The sequence below is a fragment of the Thalassophryne amazonica genome, chromosome 9 (genome assembly GCF_902500255.1).
Source record: "Thalassophryne amazonica chromosome 9, fThaAma1.1, whole genome shotgun sequence".
Lineage (NCBI taxonomy): Eukaryota > Metazoa > Chordata > Actinopteri > Batrachoidiformes > Batrachoididae > Thalassophryne > Thalassophryne amazonica.
Genome location: NC_047111.1, coordinates 30,969,437 through 30,987,447, shown reverse-complemented (window position 1 = coordinate 30,987,447; position 18,011 = coordinate 30,969,437).

Genomic DNA, 18,011 nt, shown 5'->3' with positions numbered 1-18,011 from the left:
GGCATTGTGGAGAGCAAAAATGATTTCACTATGCTTCAAAACACGCATATTGACACCAAGATGATGGAATTCAGGGAATTACAGCCCAATTAAAGGCGCAAAAATATTTTTCAGGGATCATAATGGCAGCCATCTTTTAAAATGACTGCCATATTGGATTTTCAAGTGGCTAACTGAGTAAAATTAATAAGAATACAAAGGCCCACCATTGTGACCAATTTGCTGCTTGTATCACCATTTGCATGATTTTGGTGTAAAGTTGATGTTATTTGTGCCACTACGAGGACGGCTGTGGATAATCACAGATGAATCTCAGGAGTATCATAAAGTAGCAATCCAAGCATTAGGAAGGCTACAGATTTGATGGTTCTGCACGAGAGTGCACAGTGGCCTCAGCTGGCCACTGGCCAAAGAAAAAGTGGATCTCTGAGACACTTCAGTAATGGCTCAGGACCGTTTTAGTCTGGCTTTGTTGATGCAGAAGAGGTGTGGAGGAGAAAAAGAGGAATGATGAGGTGCTAAAGCTGTGCTTGCTGAGAAGAGTGCAAATCATTGCCTCTAAGGTTCAGTGCCAGACAGTAGCACAGTCGGTGACACATTCACCTATGACCTTTAAAATCCCAGTGTTAACAAGGGCTCAGGCGGCCCCCGGGCTTCTCCCAGAGTGTATATCCCCAAAGCTTAGCGGTGGGGAAAAAAAAGGCTTTTTTCCTCGTCCTGATCTCCAGGGTCATGAGTTGGAGCCCAAAGAGGTTATATATGAGAACTAGAGTCCGCACTCCCAATGCTGCCTACTAAACGCGAACGTCCCTTCATGGACAGCGACATGACACCATCTAGCCAGGCAAAATATTATCGAAGTGCCCAGATGTTAATGCATTCTCAATGGGGATTCGCGACTGAACACACTCAGAAAAATGCAAAATACGTGTTAAAATGTCATTCTGGCCTGGATATCTTTTAAGGTGGCAGTAATTAAACCATTACTTAAAAAGCCATCACTTGACCCAGCTATCTTAGCTAATTATAGGCCAATCTCCAACCTTCCTTTTCTCTCAAAAATTCTTGAAAGGGTAGTTGTAAAACAGCTAACTGATCATCTGCAGAGGAATGGTCTATTTGAAGAGTTTCAGTCAGGTTTTAGAATTCATCATAGTACAGAAACAGCATTAGTGAAGGTTACAAATGATCTTCTTACGGCCTCGGACAGTGGACTCATCTCTGTGCTTGTTCTGTTAGACCTCAGTGCTGCTTTTGATACTGTTGACCATAAAATTTTATTACAGAGATTAGAGCATGCCATAGGTATTAAAGGCACTGCGCTGCGGTGGTTTGAATCATATTTGTCTAATAGATTACAATTTGTTCATGTAAATGGGGAATCTTCTTCACAGACTAAAGTTAATTATGGAGTTCCACAAGGTTCTGTGCTAGGACCAATTTTATTCACTTTATATATGCTTCCCTTAGGCAGTATTATTAGACGGTATTGCTTAAATTTTCATTGTTACGCAGATGATACCCAGCTTTATCTATCCATGAAGCCAGAGGACACACACCAATTAGCTAAACTGCAGGATTGTCTTACAGACATAAAGACATGGATGACCTCTAATTTCCTGCTTTTAAACTCAGATAAAACTGAAGTTATTGTTCTTGGCCCCACAAATCTTAGAAACATGGTGTCTAACCAGATCCTTACTCTGGATGGCATTACCCTGACCTCTAGTAATACTGTGAGAAATCTTGGAGTCATTTTTGATCAGGATATGTCATTCAAAGCGCATATTAAACAAATATGTAGGACTGCTTTTTTGCATTTACGCAATATCTCTAAAATCAGAAAGGTCTTGTCTCAGAGTGATGCTGAAAAACTAATTCATGCATTTATTTCCTCTAGGCTGGACTATTGTAATTCATTATTATCAGGTTGTCCTAAAAGTTCCCTAAAAAGCCTTCAGTTAATTCAAAATGCTGCAGCTAGAGTGCTGACGGGGACTAGAAGGAGAGAGCATATCTCACCCATATTGGCCTCTCTTCATTGGCTTCCTGTTAATTCTAGAATAGAATTTAAAATTCTTCTTCTTACTTATAAGGTTTTGAATAATCAGGTCCCATCTTATCTTAGGGACCTCATAGTACCATATCACCCCAATAGAGCGCTTCGCTCTCAGACTGCAGGCTTACTTGTAGTTCCTAGGGTTTGTAAGAGTAGAATGGGAGGCAGAGCCTTCAGCTTTCAGGCTCCTCTCCTGTGGAACCAGCTCCCAATTCAGATCAGGGAGACAGACACCCTCTCTACTTTTAAGATTAGGCTTAAAACTTTCCTTTTTGCTAAAGCTTATAGTTAGGGCTGGATCAGGTGACCCTGAACCATCCCTTAGTTATGCTGCTATAGACGTAGACTGCTGGGGGGTTCCCATGATGCACTGTTCCTTTCTCTTTTTGCTCTGTATGCACCACTCTGCATTTAATCATTAGTGATCGATCTCTGCTCCCCTCCACAGCATGTCTTTTTCCTGGTTCTCTCCCTCAGCCCCAACCAGTCCCAGCAGAAGACTGCCCCTCCCTGAGCCTGGTTCTGCTGGAGGTTTCTTCCTGTTAAAAGGGAGTTTTTCCTTCCCACTGTAGCCAAGTGCTTGCTCACAGGGGGTCGTTTTGACCGTTGGGGTTTTACATCATTATTGTATGGCCTTGCCTTACAATATAAAGCGCCTTGGGGCAACTGTTTGTTGTGATTTGGCACTATATAAAAAAAAAATTGATTGATTGATTGATAAATTATGTCAGGAAAGTATTAAACTTACTCTGACACACACCCATTCCCAAATATTAGTGTTGAAAGATATACAGATCTGATCTGTTCCAGCTGAGCTGCTGCTGTGTTCAACACAGCGCGGCTCCTAAAACCATTACAATACATTTATCTATCTATCTATCTATCTATCTATCTATCTATCTATCTATCTATCTATCTATCTATCTATCTATCTATATATATATATATATATATATATAAACTTTTTCCACATACACAATATCACCATTTCCCTCAAATATTGTTCACAAACCAGTCTAAATCTGTGATACGAGGTCTGTCCATAAAGTATCGTACCTTTTTATTTTTTTCAAAAACTATATGGATTTCATTCATATGTTTTTACGTCAGACATGCTTGAACCCTCGTGCGCATGCGTGAGTTTTTCCACGCCTGTCAGTGACGTCATTCGCCTGTGAGCACGCCTTGTGGAAGGAGTGGTCCCGCCCCCTCGTCGGATTTTCATTGTCTGGAAATGGCGGAATGAAAAGGACTTTTTTTCCATCAGAATTTTTTCAGAAGCTGTTAGAGACTGGCACCTGGAAACCATTCGAAAAATTTATCTGGCTTTCAGTGAAAATTTTACGGGCTTCACAGAGAATAAGGACTTTAACTACAGGGTTAAGGACCCCTTTAAGGACGGTCGGTGCGTCGCGCTGCGAGCTGCGACGATGCGGCAGAAACCACTGGATCATTTCTAAGCTGATGGCTCTGTGGATACGAGACCGTCGTGTGCTCTTTCTCTGGTTATCACAAGACCTGGACATCAGCCATTTTCCGGCAGATTTCACTTTTAACAAGAGATTTTGTCATGGAAAGCCGCGCGGAGGCTTCGCGCGTCACGACCGATTCGCTGATGAAGCGAGACAAAGGAACACTGTTAAAGATTTTGTATATAAGTTATCACTGTTAAACATTTGTACCTTTCTCTTCATTCATTTATTTGTACAGGCCTGTTGTGTGGTATCTGTTACATTGTTTATTTTGACTGTTGTGATTTTTATGACCTTATGCTGCGCAAGTGCTTACTGTGCAAAACAGGACACTCCAAGCAGATGCAGAACAGATGATAAGTGCAAACAGACGAGCCTGCAAGAACAGGATGTGCAGCCGACACCCAGCTAGCGGCTGGGTCAACCACAGAGAACAGGATGTGCTGACCGTCAATGATAAGACTAAACAAAAGGAAGCGAAACTGTTTCTCCACGCAGCTGCAATCATTGGTATACGTGCCATAAGATGTTTTGTATTACGGGAGGAAACTTGTCATGCGATGTTCCCCCCACCTTTAGGACAAGTTTCACAATGTGGGTAGGGCTTCTCCTAATAAAAAGAGTGAGCGTGCAGCAGTCCTCAGTGCTCTCAGTGGTACTACGTGTACGGACTGTCTGCACTCCTCGCGAGCTAAATTTGACATTCTGTCTCACTGGTGTTTCTTGACTCTGTTTGTCTTATCAAGGTTTTAAGAATGTTTGGAGGCGAAAATACCCAACATTGACTGGGGGCTCGTCCGGGATCTCAACAACACCGGAGGTGTCCGGCGGAGGTCGTCAAGTCCAGACGAAAATCCTTGGCCAAGGTCCGATCGATTGATCGTGTCTGCAATTGTCGACCACCGTTGGCATCGTCTGGTTGACGAGATTTTTCCCGAAGAAGACAGACAAGAGGTCAAGTCAGTGAGTAGACTTTCTTTGTAAAAGTACTGGATGAGTGGTGATCAGATCACATAAACAGTTAAACTCCGCAAGCGATGACGTAGAATCGTCTGTTAATGTAACACAGTTAAACTCTACGAGGAGAGACGGACTCCTCTACATTGAACGTGTGTAGTTAATTTCCGAAGGAGGGTGCGGACTCCTCTGTTTATATAAGCATGCCGGTAGGGAATAATAGTGTGAAAGTGTAATACTTTGGACAAAGGGAGTGACGACCGTGTGTGGAGGCAGAGGCAAGTGATTCCGCTTCCTACGGGGAGGTGAAAGGAATCAACCACACGACGGGACATTGATTCGTCACGTCCAAAGGAAGTGGAAACTTCAGATTTAGAACACCCTAGGTGTGCCACCGTCTGAAGTCTAAATTATTAACAAAGAACAATAAAATGGGGGGAAAGACGTCTAAGCAAAAAAAGAAGGAAGATTTGACTAACGATGACTGGAAATTTATGGAAGCAAAAAATCCAAAGACAACAAAGAAATTGGAGACTTGGATTAACGGACATGACTTTGACGGACTACTAAACTTAATCAGTATTCAGAAGCTGAAAGACAGTTTGGAACAGGAACACAAAGGTGATGAGAAAAAGAAGCACAAAGTAGGGGCAGATTTAGTGGCGTTTTGGGAAGAGGAAGCACAGAATAGACAGAAAGGAGCAGAGAAGAGAAGATTAGAAAAGGCAAGGAAAAAGAAAGGAGTAGGAAAGGCTGAATAAGATGTGATAATACAGCAACGACAACAAGAACCAGAAGAACCTCAACCACGGGCGGCAGGACCACCCGAAAATGAGTTATATCCTTCCTTGGTGGATGAACCACCACCACCACATTATGATTTGGCAGTAAAACCAAAAATAAAAACAGAAAAGCCACAAACTCGCAGTCAGACCAAAGTACCGTCAGCCCCGCCCATGGAAGGAGCAGGTGATGAAGGAGGCCAGTATCCCATGATAGAAGTGCCAAATCCACGCGCGGGTACACCTGGCCAACCAGCAGTCATGTTCGTGTATCGAACATGGAATGCAGACGACATACAATCTGCTGTTGACACAATACCACCCCCAAATGAGGACATCGAAGCCTTCATACAGGGACTGTGAGACATAATGAATTCATGTCATCTGAATGGTCCGGAGGTCCAACAGGTGGTAATGAAGGCATGCGGTCCTAAATGGGGAAGGGTTAGAGGTGATTGGAATCCTGCTGATGATGACAGAATACCATTAGGTCATGATGATCCAATTCTGGCGACACGCATAGAGGCTTTGTTAACGCGAGCAAGGACTGAATTAGGACCACGGCCAAATTACACACAAATCACCAGAACAACTCAAAAGCCAGACGAACCATGGTCAGATTTTAGATACAGGTTTGAGCGTGTTTTCAGAACCCACAGCGGCATTATGCCAGGCACAGATGTATATGATCAGCAATTGAAAAATGCAATCATACAAAATTCAAAGCAGGACATAAAAGAGTGGGTGTGTAAACATTGGATCGATATGCCTACAGGCACACTAGAACAAGCACACACTCACTGCTGTCATGCTGAAGAAGTCCTCAAACAAAAGAGAACAGGTGATCAGCACTCCAAAGGAGTCTATGTAACTCAGAGTGAGGATGAAATATATTACCAACAGGGTAATTCCAGACAGCAGAAACAGTGGAAACAACCACAAAAGCCATGGCAAAACAGACAGGGTGGACAGCCGCAACAACGAAGAGTACCATTCCGTCCACAACAACAGAATAGACAGGGAAGGCCACCACGTGGTCCCCTGATATGTTGGAACTGTGGCAGAGAAGGGCATATGGCTAGACAGTGTCCGCAACCACCAGCAGAGGGAACAACTGGAGGTGCCACACAGAGGAATAATCCTCCACAACCACAGTATCCACAATGACTAGATTCCATAATCCATAATACCACACCAGTGAGTGATCCTGAGTGTGATATGGATTTATGTGCATTGCTGGGGAATCCGGTGCCAAAACCGGAAGTGACCTTGCTAGTAAATGGACGACCAGTGGTGTTTCTTTGTGACACAGGTGCATGCAGAATTACATGTAATGACAACATACCTGTCCATAAATTAAGTAACGAAACCTTTAGGGTTCGCTCTGCAAATGGACAGACATCAGACGTCCCTATTACCAAACCAATAACACTGGAAGATCCATTTGGGATGACGTGTACAATGCCATTGCTGAATATGCCGCAGTGTCCCGTGAATCTTCTGGGACGAGATGGGTTAACAGCATTGGGATTGTCCATAATTGTGGAACGAGGGAAATTGGTTGTCACACATGTAGGAGACGTTAATATGGTTAGAGAAGAAAGTGACGACCCCACATTCCATTATTATTACACATTCGACATTTCCGAGGAAGATGCTGCAGGATGGGGTAAAGATGTCGTCCTACAAGCAACGGCCTTACTGAAACATCCTGAACAAAAGATGTCACCACCTGACCTGCATGTGACCATGTGGCACAAAGACGCTCCAGGTCCAGATGGTGACTATGAGAACAAATTGAATGAAATCTCACCTGTAAAGATGGGAATGGCAGACCTGATTTATGATGGTGATTCATCAGCCGTCATAACAGTTACAGGGGCCACTGAAGATATCCTAAAATTAAGACTCACAGGCATGCCACTACATGTGTCACTTTGTAAACCATATTTGGCTGAGTGGCAAGATTTAGGTGTAATGACCATGACGGCACTATCAGTAACTGATTGGGACAAAGTGGGACCACACACTGAGTATAGCCCTTCAACAAAATTGTACAAAATCCCAGTTAACGTGTCTCTGTTATTGAAGGCAGGAACACATATTGATGTGTCCACTTCACAGTCCTGAGTGTTTCAGTTGAGTCCTGAAGAAGATGAGCTTCTTTCTTCAGTACCTTCAGGTCTATGGACAACGGGTCCTTCAGACGTGGGATTAATTAAAAATGCACAACCTGTAGTCATAAGACCAAAAACAGAATACAGGCCATGTGTAAGACAGTATCCATTGAAACCTGATGCAATTGAAGGAATAAAACCGGTAATAGAGGATTTATTGAAAGTAGGAGTGATAGTACCATGTCCAGATTCACCATGTAATACACCGATATTTCCTGTAAAAAAGGCTCCGCCCTCAGTGGGATGGAGAATGATACAGGATCTCCAAGCAGTAAATGCTGCTGTAGTAAAAAGAGCTCCATGTGTCCCAGATCCACACACATTGCTAAATTCGTTGAGACCAACATCAAGTTGTTTTTCTGTAATAGACATCAGTAATGCCTTTTTCTCTGTACCAGTAGATCCAGAAAGCCAATTCTGGTTTGCCTTTACATTCAAAGGGCAACGATATACGTGTACTAGATTACCACAGGGTTATGCAGAAAGTCCGACCATTTATTCCCAAGTCATGTCAGCCTGCTTAGCTAATTTTGTTCCACCCGCAGACAGCCAACTGTTAGTGTATGTTGATGACATCTTGATTGCTTCTGACACACGTGAAAACTGCATCACTGACACAGTAGCACTGTTATGTTTCTTATTTGACAATGGCCACAAAGTGAGTAAAAACAAAGTGCAGCTGTGTAGGGATAAAGTGAAATATTTGGGGCACGAGTTATCGGCTACAGGACGCACTATTCTGTCTGATAGGAAAGAAGCAATTTTGAATGCTCCAAAACCACAAACAAAGAAACAGATGATGTCATTTCTTGGACTGACTAACTATTGCAGAGCATGGATTCCTTGCTATGCAGAGTTAACTAGTCCGCTCTCAGATTTGATGTATAAGGATGACACTTCAATGTCAACCATGTTGGTATGGAACAAAGATGCTGAAGAAACTTTCATAAAAGTAAAACAAACATTAGCGTCATCTACAGTTTTGGCACTACCGGATTACAGTAAACCATTTATCCAGACAGTGGATTGTAAAAACAATTTTATGACCAGTGTATTGGTACAAGCATATGGTTCCAAATTAAGACCAGTGGCCTACTACTCATCTAAATTGGATGCAGTGGCTAGTGCTTTGCCACCATGTGTACGAGCTGTGATTGCAGCCTCCATGGCTGTTCAAAGTAGCAGTAATGTTGTCTTATTCCATCAGTTGACATTGAAGGTCCTGCATGCAGTTTCAGCGCTTTTGTTGCAAACAAATATGACATTCCTGTCTCCAGCAAGACATCTCTCATGTATGTCTTTGCTGTTATCACAACCACATCTCACAGTAGAAAGGTGCACAACATTGAATCCGTCAACATTGATACCTTTACCTGAGGATGGAGAACCGCACAATTGCCTTGACATAGCAACAGTCTGCATGAAGGCTCGCCAAGACCTTCAAGATACGCCCATCCCACACAGCACAGTTGTGTATGTGGATGGCTCGTCCACAAAAAATGCTTATGGACAGACACAATCTGGATATGCTGTTGTCACAAATTCAGAAGTATTGGGCTCTGTTTCGCTACCCTCTTCATTTTCAGCTCAGGCTGCAGAATTAGTTGCCTTGACAGCGGCCTGCCATTTATTTAAAGGTAAATCTGTAACTATCTATACAGACAGTCAATATGCTTTCAGCACAGTACATGTGTTTGCTAAACTGTGGGAGGAGCGTGGTATGGTCACATCATCAGGGAAACCTGTGGCTCACGCTACCCTTTTAACAGCCTTGTTGAAAGCTGTTCAATTACCGCAGAAGATAGCTATATGCAAATGTGCGGCTCACACCAAAGGTTCAGGTCTTGTCTCAAAAGGAAATGATTTTGCTGACAGAACTGCAAAAGCAGCTGCAGCATCCTCTATTTTCATTGTACAAGAGGATGCCACAGATGTGACACTGAATCAGACATTACTTGCTGAAATGCAACGGCAGGCACCTGAAAAAGAGAAACAAATGTGGTTAACCAAGAGAGCCATGTTCACGAATGATTTGTACGTATGACCACTAAAGAAACCCATATTGCCAAAAAATATGTTTAAATGGGCGGCGATTATGAGCCATGGAGTAACTCATGTCTCATCAGGGGGTATGATATCGCAATTACAATCTATTTTTTGTCTTTATGGGTTTGATGCATATGCAAAACAGCATTGCAGAGCATGTATGACGTGTGCTAAACATAACTCACAAGGCCAATTGAGGCCCCGGAGAGGCAAATTTCCAACACCACAATATCCCTTTCAAGTGATTCACATGGATTACATTCAGTTAAGTAAACATGATGGGAAGGAATTTTGTTTAGTCATAATTGATGCCTTCTCAAAATGGGTAGAATTATTCCCTACCAAGCATGCAGATGCACTTACAGTAGCAAAGGCATTATGTAAAGACATCATTCCACGATTCGGAATACCAGAAACAGTTTATTCAGATAATGGAGCACACTTTGTCAATACTATAGTACAACATGTGGGGGAAGCGCTACAGATTAATCTCAAAAACCACTGTGCCTATCATCCACAAAGTGCTGGGTTAGTGGAAAGAATGAATGGTACAGTCAAAAACAGATTGAGGAAAACTATGGAGGAAACAGGTAGACCGTGGACACACTGTATAGATTTGGTGAAGATGTACATAAACATAACTTGTACCACGGGTTTGACACCATATGAAACATTGTTTGGAAGAAAATATCGACTTCCATATTATGGGCATATCTGGGATGTACCAGAAGAGACAAATTTGGCAGATTATACGAGAAAAATGCTGGAAAAGCAAAAGGATAGGACCTCGGACATTGATGATCCCATCTCTCCACAGGACGACCCTAAAGTGGTACCTGAAGACTGGGTACTAATAAGAAGCATCAAGAGGAAACACTGGCACTCACCCAAGTGGGAAGGTCCATTCCAAGTACTGCTCACTACACCCACAGCCTTGAAAATAGGAGAAAGACAAACGTGGATACATTTAACACATACACCCACAGCCTTGAAAATAGGAGAAAGACAAACGTGGATACATTTAACACATTGTAAGAAAGTGATCTCTGTAAACCCAGTGTAAGTACGGAAGGTGAGCAAGTCTGATAATAGTGTGTGGCTCGGGTGTTAAGATCCAGAGCAGACACGAAAATCAGCAGAAGCAATTACAAGCCACTGACCAGAAACTTAGGACACTGACTTTAGGGAGATCCTGACTATGGGGCGTCATACACCATTATGGATGAAAACAGCATTGAGCTGCTGGGCATTAGTGTTAGGAGCCATAGCGGTCACTATATGGGGAATGCACGTGTGGACACCATTAATGAAAAAGGGAATTGACTATGGGGCAGTAGAGAACATCACAACCAGAACAAACGAAACTACAAGTAGAAATTCAATCCGCCGCGTTAAACGATATGTGGGAACCTCAAAGGGAGTAACCTGCTACAATCATGGGAGGCAGATACTATGCGGACTGCCTCCGGACTATGATGCAGTTAATTGGAAAAATATCATATCAAATTTAACAGTCAGCGGCCAAACCAAAACAGTAACATTCACAATAAATTCGTTAGCAGTCCCGATAAGTAACCCAGTGCATGTCTGTCACACATTTGCACTGTGCGCCTACAAAGCGGGATATGATCCCTGCTGGAAGATTGTGCTGTGTCCAAAAATACCGCACACCAACGTTTCAAGAAATACCACAGATCAAGCAGTACCGGGCGACCTTCTGCCAGGACCGGGGTCTGTAAGAGCAAAGCAGGCTCGTCTGCACAAAGGGCCGCTATCGGCAGACGATTGGTTCCTAGTGACCACAGGAATTAGTGGACAAAATAATAATTGGCTCCTGATGGCAGAGCAAGCAGGAAATTCCACAAAGCAGGACTGCATAGTATGCATGGGTCCAAGACCTATATTGCAAGTCATACCAGCAGCCTTAGAACAAAACTGTGTACTACTGGTAATGACTAGTACATCAATTAGACTCGAACATAACTGCTCAAGGTGGGACAAGATTTATCCACTGTCTGCCATGTCACAAAGCAAACCGCTGTTCTCCGAAAAAGTGGCACTAGGAAACTATACGTGTATAAACCTTCCAGGAACGGGAAAACAATTGGGATTGTTGAATCACAGTGCCTGGTGCCAAAACACCATTCAAACCAACAAGCCCTTCAAGCCAGTGAGTAGGAGTGACGTGTGGTGGTGGTGTGGAGATAATAGACTTTTTGACAGATTGCCTAAAAATGTGTCAGGCTACTGTGCTTTAGTGTCCCTACTCCTCCCAGTAAAAGCCATTCCCATTTCAGCCAAGGACTTGCTGTCGCACCTACAGTCTGTGGTGCCTGAAAATTGGCACAGAGTAAAAAGAGATTGGAAAGGAGTGGGAGATCCAACATATATTGATGCAATAGGAGTCCCCAGAGGAGTGCCTGATGAATATAAACTAGCCGATCAGATAGCAGCTGGATTCGAATCCTCCATCTGTTGGTGGTGTTCAATTAATAAGAACGTAGACATGATAAACTACATCCACTACAATGTGCAGAAATTAGGAAATTGGACTGAGGAAGGATTTAAGGCTGTCCATTCACAGTTAGCAGCCACATCCCTTATGGCCTTCCAGAACCGGATTGCTCTGGATATGTTGTTGGCAGAGAAAGGAGGTGTTTGTGCCATGTTCGGAGAACAATGCTGCACATTCATTCCCAACAACACAGCTGCAGATGGCAGCCTCACTCAAGCCATTGACGGTCTGAGGACGTTGAACAGGAAGATGAAAGAGCACAGTGGAGTAAACACTGAAGGCTGGGATTGGTGGCTGGATGGGATGGGAAAATGGAGGTCTTTGATTTCTTCGCTATTAGTGTCTATAGCAGTGTTTGCTGCGATTCTAACATTGTGTGGATGTTGTTGTATTCCGTGTATACGTGGACTTATTAATCGAATGATTACAACAGCAATAGGGCCAGGTATGCCCACTTCAGCTACGTACCCTCTCCTCGGACCAGAAGCAGGGGGCGATGACGAGGATGAAGATGACTACAATGATGACTGGGAGCAAGGAGTTCATGTTCTTTTCCCTGACCAAACTAAGTATAATGACCCAGATACCGATGATGATGACAATGATGACATAACCTCTGGAGTGTAAGCCTGTAGAACATACTATGATGAGCCTCTTAGTGAAAATCTCGCAAAAGAAGTGCTAAGCTAGGTAATAACTACTATATGTTTAACAGGCGATAAATAGGAGGGAAATGTTAAAGATTTTGTATATAAGTTATCACTGTTAAACATTTGTACCTTTCTCTTCATTAATTTATTTGTACAGGCCTGTTGTGTGGTATCTGTTACATTGTTTATTTTGACTGTTGTGATTTTTATGACCTTATGCTGCGCAAGTGCTTACTGTGCAAAACAGGACACTCCAAGCAGATGCAGAACAGATGATAAGTGCAAACAGACGAGCCTGCAAGAACAGGATGTGCAGCCGACACCCAGCTAGCGGCTGGGTCAACCACAGAGAACAGGATGTGCTGACCGTCAATGATAAGACTAAACAAAAGGAAGCGAAACTGTTTCTCCACGCAGCTGCAATTATTGGTATACGTGCCATAAGATGTTTTGTATTACGGGAGGAAACTTGTCATGCGATGTTCCCCCCACCTTTAGGACAAGTTTCACAATGTGGGTAGGGCTTCTCCTAATAAAAAGAGTGAGCGTGCAGCAGTCCTCAGTGCTCTCAGTGGTACTACGTGTACGGACTGTCTGCACTCCTCGCGAGCTAAATTTGACATTCTGTCTCACTGGTGTTTCTTGACTCTGTTTGTCTTATCAAGGTTTTAAGAATGTTTGGAGGCGAAAATACCCAACAAACACCTCCGTTTCGGAGTGTTAGAGGACAAGTTGGGACATGTCTATCTCGGCTTTCAGTGCTTACCAGTCGAGTGAGTATAAAAGAACTTGTGGAGAGCTGGACATGTCCCAACTTGTCCTCTAACACTCCGAAACTGCGGCCTCTCGTTCTCATATATAATCTCTTTGTCAGAGCCAGACAGTTTGTCTTCCTCCACACCTGCAAAGCAGGTCTACATCAGTTTATCCCTTGATTCACTCTACAAGGCTGTTTTTAGGGTTGGTTTTTAGGGTTGGGTTTTTCTGAATGGTGAATGGTGCAAATCGGATTGTTCTGAGCAGGATTTGTTGAGGTCTGTACATAAATGTGGCTACAATCTGGCTAGCTCTGGAATCATGATGTCAATGTTCCTGGCTATCTCCAAGCACCCATAGAAGAAGAAGAGCCTTTATTGTACATACATACAACCAGCTTTGTCCTCTGCATTTAACCTATCCTAATTACAGTTTGACACAATCTAACCACATGGAGCAGTGGGCCCAGTACAGCGCCCGGGCACCAACTCCAGATGTAGAGATGCTGACTTGGTCAAGGGCAGAGAAAGGATCAGATCCTAAATAAACATTCTTTTGATTGTGGGAGGAAACCGGAGTGCCCAGAGGAAACCCACACAGACACGGGGAGAATGCAAGTTCCACACAGAAAGGCCCAGGCGGGAAGTAATCCCACAATCTTCTTGCTTTGAGGCATCAGTGCTAACCACTATGCCACCTTGCCGCCGCTATGGCAGTGTTTGGTGGGTTCTGCAATGGTGAGAACAGAAACAACCTTCTTTCTCTCCCATGCCTTCCGACCATGAAAATCTGCTAGGTGTGTTCTTTTCCATGTGTCCCACACATCCAGGTTTCACACCTGTGCTTGCATGTCCAGATCCATGTCCACACAAATGCTTCTGCATTCTCACTTCCAGACAGTGGTCGGAACAGTTCAGCTAATCCAGTAACAGATAATTATCAAAGCTAATGTTTTTGCTAGCAGATTAGCTTTTCAGATAAGCTTTAACACCATCATCGGACCAATTATCTTCCGAAAATTTTAGTTCCAATAACTTTCAGTCCGATAACATTTTTTTTGCTGGTAAAGGGCCAAAAATGTTTGTAAACCCTAAAATCAAACATTTTAGTCCATCTGTTGTGTGTTTGTAGCAGACTGGCTGCCTGTCAATTGCTGATGATGTTATCATTAAACGCAAAATCTGATTGGCCAGTTGACGCAGGGAGCATTGTGGGTAATGTAGTTCAGGTTCACTTTGGACGTTACAGTGAGTCACCCGCTCGACACAAAAATAAAACTGACTAATTTTAACATTATTTTTATTTTATTTCTTTGTGGCTAATGGATGGTATAATTTAACCGCCAAGACTCGGTGGGGGAGAGGAGCTCTCACGGTGCAGCTGTGTGCAGAGGGACTTTTCGTCACCGTTTAGACACTGTTTTGGATTTTTTTTTTTTTTAAGGAGACTCTGTGGATTATTTATTCAGATGAATCCCACTGAAACTAACAGGTAAGAGTTTTTATGTCTACTCTGCCAATCAATGTATTAATGGACATATTTTGGCTGTTTAAGCCACAGGGTTCAAAGTGTGTGAAAAAAGCAGCAGGTTTTTAGTTTGTAAATGAGTATATTAGTAGTATTAGTATTGTAGTGTATCTAATACTGAGATAAACTGTGACTTCTAATACAGTGTTTAACTGCTTTTGAAAGATGACGACAGTGTTTGGGGTTTTATTTTTTTGTTCATTCATTTTTTTGTGCATTCTTATGTGTTTGTGATCCTTGAATTTACCCAGCACCAAAAAGTGAAACTGGTTTATCAGACGCCGACAGTGTAATCTGATGCGGCCGCATCTGAATCAGTACTAAAAGTTATCGGTTATCTGTAATAAAGATACATTTTTTTAGCAGTTTATCGGTTTAGTGTCATAAAAGATAACTTTTCAGTTATTGGATTAATGGTTATCGAAGCTAACTTTTTGGTTAGCTGTGCCCTCCATTGCTTCCAGACACATCTAGTTTTAGGCTTGAGCCACATTATGTTTGGATGCATGTGTAGGATGAGGCAAATTTGAAAAACAGGTCTGAGTGCTATCCGAAAGCAATCCGGATTGAATCTGGCTCAAGATTAATTGCAAACCTCAGTTTGGGGGCTGTATGTTTTTCAACGATTTCAGCATGCTTCAAAACACACACATATTGATACCACGATGATGGAATTCAAGGAATTATATCCCAATTAAAGATGGAAAATACTTTTTCAAGGGTCATCATGCCAGCCATCTTGAAAAATGACAGCCATATTGGATTTTCATGTGGCTAATTGGCTTAAATTAATAAGAATACAAAGGCCCACAATTGTGCCCAATTTGCTGCTTGTATTACCATTTACATGATTTTGATATAAATTTGATGTTATTCGCTCCACTATGAGGACGGCTGTGCATAATCACAGATAATCCACCAGCATTTAGACGGCTGTCTAAAATAACCCAAAGCCAAATACAACCCATTTAAAATGAAGTACAGCATCACAGAGCCAGCTCACACCATGACAAAATGTGTGGTTTGTTAACGAGCCATAGATATTAATAGAGAATGAAGATAATGATATTCTACTAATTGTGACTCTCAACTAAATCAACAACAAAAGATGTTTCCTTCAGGTCAGCAGTCCATGAAAAGCAGAAAAGACAGTATTATTCCTCAGGGAAGTTGCCACAGTGACCCCACAGAATGTCTCATAAGTACTTTGTGCTCATGAAAAATGTCAGCTGTCACAGTCAGGCTGTGTGCTGAAAATGTGAAAGGAAAACTTAAACCACCAAAATGCAGTTAAAAAACAGGATGTTTGCTCAAATGACAAAGTGAGGGAACTGTGAGAGATCACGTTTTCTGCTGCTATATTGAGAGCAGCCTGTTTGATTTTACCCATTGATGTCGCCAGGGGAGCTTTTACTTTGTGAGTGACATGTGGTCACCCAGATTTTCTTTCAGAGAAACCAGAATATTGGGCAGGATGTACAAAGTCAGAGTTGGACCTGAAAATGATAAGCACAGGATACATATCACATGACAAAAGCCCAATTAGTCCCACAGGGCAAATTCAGAGCGGCTTTAGACTGCTGGAGGTAGTTTTTTTAGTTATAAAAGAGTGGCAGGGGTTGGGGGTGGTATACTTGTTCAGAAACCTAAACAAGTATCAGCAAGTCAAAATGTTAATTAATGCCTGTGTCCAGTGGTTGGCACAGTTCTGCTAATCCACTGGATTAGCACTAATTTTACTTACTTATTACTAACTTCAGCTAACTTCAAAAACCATCAGCGAACCAATTAGCTTCCAATAAATTTAGTTCCGATAACTTTTAGACCACTAACATTATTTTACATAGTTAGTAACAGTGAAAAATAAACTGTCTGCTACATATTTTGCAACAGTGAGGTAGCTGAAAGGAGGTGAGCTCAACTCTACCCCAGCTGAAGGGGCCTGGCCGCCAGACTACCACAAAAAACAAGTCATTACCCTTGACACCATACAGCGGTCTAGCCATGAGGCAGACATCTTGAAAAGGAAAGCAGATTTGACTTATGGTTTTGATTTATAAATCAAATTAATCCAAATACAATAACTACATTAATGTCAACTCTTAAAATGTACAAAGTGAAAATATAACACATATCTGTTCATTTTTAAATAATGCACTAATTCTGAAGATTTGAACATGAACACACAGATGCCCAAAGGGATTATGGATAAACTGAGCCTCCGCTCATACTGCTTGGTCTAAGTCTTTTTTTTTTTCATTTGTGAAGAAAAAAGGCATTTGCAAAACTGAAAAGTCTTGATAAGTTGTGATTCAGGTCAAGAACCATGTGATATAACCAGGGTCAAAATGCCATCTACTGGCACCCGGCTGTAGCTTCCGAAATTTTTTTTTGGTGGTTTATCGGTTTACCCTTATAAAAGATAACTTTTCAATTAGCTGATTAGCAGTTATCGAAGCTAAGTTTTTGGTTAATTGTGCCCACCATTGCCTATGTCACACAGAGCAGTGTTTGGGTTTTTCTGGTTGGTTAATTGTAATCCTTTAACTTGTTTGTTTAAGGTGCTCTTTGTGTGTTGATTTATTTGTGCACAGCTTTTTTTTCTCTTGCATGTTTGTGTTCCTCTGTTGTGCCTTATCCAAATTAGACACAACATAACTACAGTAAAACTTGCCTAAACATCATTATATAAACCGGATATTTGCACTCACAGGACAAATGCAAAAGTCACAATGCTTTTGTATGGTTTTCCATGTAATAAACACCTTATATAATGGATTTTGCATAACAGATTATCACTCACATTGGACAACATGTCCCATCCCATCGGAGTATATTCCCATTAAAAAAAAAACCCTCGCACATACCGGACAGAGCAGTCTTGGTGTTCCCATTAACAGAGGTGCGAAATGAAGTTTCACGAAATGAAGCACTGATATTCTTTGATTTGAGGAAAGTGGGTACCATATTTCCTTGATTAAAAGACCGGGCATAATTTTTTTTCAAACCGTGCTCAGACACGGACCAAAACAAGGCAGGGTGTAATTCAAGGCCGGTAATTATTAACAAA